Genomic DNA, 2,274 nt, shown 5'->3' with positions numbered 1-2,274 from the left:
CTATCCTTCATCTGAAATGCTTGGGACCAGAAGCATTTAGATTTTGGAATTTTAAGATTTTGAAAAATTCACACGGAATTTGCTGGCTGAATGTTCCTAATCTGGAAATGGGAACTGTTCTGTCACACTAAAAAAGTTTGGATTTCAGAACATTTTGGATTTTCGGGTTGGGGATGCTCAACCTGCACAGTCATACAACCTCCACTGGACCACTGTGAAGAGCAGTTCTGCCATCCTCAAGCGTTTCTCTCTGCTCCTTTGTCATCACACCTGCCCTCCACCCACAGCCAAACCTCAGAGCTCTTTTTGGCCCCTGTATCTTTGTCTTTCCCCGAGTGTTATATAAATGGAAACATATGAAACATATAGTACCTAGCAGAAAACTCCTTGTTTTTAAAGGCTGACAGATATTTGGCATCTAATAAATTCCTAACTGCATTTGGATCCAAATCAAGTTAGAATTTTTCATCCTGAACCAGATGATATATTTCCTGTTGGCTTAAAGAAGAGGCATACTATTTTAGAAATGCCTCCTGATGTCGCTCCTGTATGGGTGAGTAGGTCTTTCCCACATGCTGTCTCTGTCTGTCATTGAGCCTCAACCTGGAGATGAGCGGGCAAGGAGGGGTTTTGACATAGGGAAGTTTCAGGTATTCAGAAAGGGGAATGAAAGGTTCCCTCCCACCTGAATGGACAGTGGACCTGGGGAATGTCACATGAGGCTGGAAGTAAATTCTGTGATTCCTCATCTCTGCATTTTGGGGGAAATCTGAGGAATGTGGAGAGGAATGCCCACAGCAGAGACATTTTGTTTTTTCTAGTTTGTTCTTGGACTCTGGGAGGAGATCATACTAGTCCTGCAACAAGAGGGCCATTTCTGAGGAATCTGGGGTCACAGTGACTATGTCAGTTACTATAATATAGGGAGGGAGTCCAGATGTTCCCTCTTGAGGCAAGAGAGAGAAAGCAACTGAGAAGGGAGTGGGCCACTGTGATGAAGGAAATGACCCTACCACAGGGGCCATGAGGAGGATGGTTTAACACTAGCCGGAGGCCTGGAGGAGCAGAGCACCAGGCCTTGCCTCTGAATCCTGGAAAGAGGCCCGTTGTCGGAGCAGCTGTGTAGCTAACTTAGTTGCAAGGATCAATGGGGAGAGCAGTCCCAGATTAACTGGGCAACAGTAGAAGGCAGGGTCGTGGGAGGATGAACCAAAGCACTCAGGGCCTTTACTGAGTCCCAGAACCCCTTTACTCTTAATTTCATGGTGATTCAAGTAGTTAACATGTCCCTCTCCCTCAGTCCCATTTTGTGGAAGCAGAGAAGAGAGTCAGGGACTGAGAAACACTGAGCACTTTATCTCCAGCACTATTTATTTATTTATTATGTATATATTTTGAGACTGAGTCTCACTATGTAGCCCAGGCTGGCCTCAAACTTGCAGCAATTCCTCTTGCCTTGGCCTCCCCAGTGCTGGGATTACAGGTGTGCTCTACCACACCTAACCCCAGCACTGCTTGACTCAGTGCAGCAGGCTAAGGTAACTGAGTGTTCAAGGTCTCACGAGGAATGGCAGGCAGACAAATGGCAGGTACAGAGCAGGCGCCCTGCTTTCCTAGCCCACCTTTGTGGGCAGCTTACAATAACACTGGGATAAAGCAATTCATATTTAAATAGCTTTACCCAGGAGAAACTCCATCAACAATTGCATTTACCATGTGTAACTGGGCAGGAAAAATGCAAGACCCAAGAAGATGGGAAAGTAACTTTTTTTGTAGGCATCCATTGAAACCGAATGTTGGAACATGAATGCATTCTGAAGTACATCCTTATTTTTCTATACCCTTTTATCACTCTGAAGCAAGGAAATGAATTTAGGAAAAAGGTGACAGAGTTGGCATTTTAAAATGCACTGAGACATTTTTAATTATGAGAGCTATTTATAAAGTAGGTGTTTATATTTAGACTATTGACACAATCAAAGCCCACCAACCCACTCCAACTCACTAATGCTGTTTCCATTCTCAAAGTAATTAGATTAATTTAACCTGAGACTATTCTGCAGCTAAATGCATGTGAGATGAGATTCAAGGCAAGGGCCACTTGGATCAAAATTAAAATACAGACCATTCAAAATAAAGGTCACCAAAGCCAGACTGTGCATTTGCCAAATTGTAAATCAGATCCAAATTGGCATCATCAAGGATATATTTTTGAGTGTCGGGGATTTAGCTCAGTGGTTCCACTGCCTGCCTCCTGAGTTTGACCTGGTACCA

The sequence above is a fragment of the Fukomys damarensis genome, unplaced genomic scaffold (genome assembly GCF_012274545.1).
Source record: "Fukomys damarensis isolate Sample0158 unplaced genomic scaffold, DMR_v1.0_HiC HiC_scaffold_14, whole genome shotgun sequence".
Classification (NCBI taxonomy): Eukaryota; Metazoa; Chordata; class Mammalia; order Rodentia; family Bathyergidae; genus Fukomys; species Fukomys damarensis.
This window is presented reverse-complemented; position numbering follows the sequence as displayed.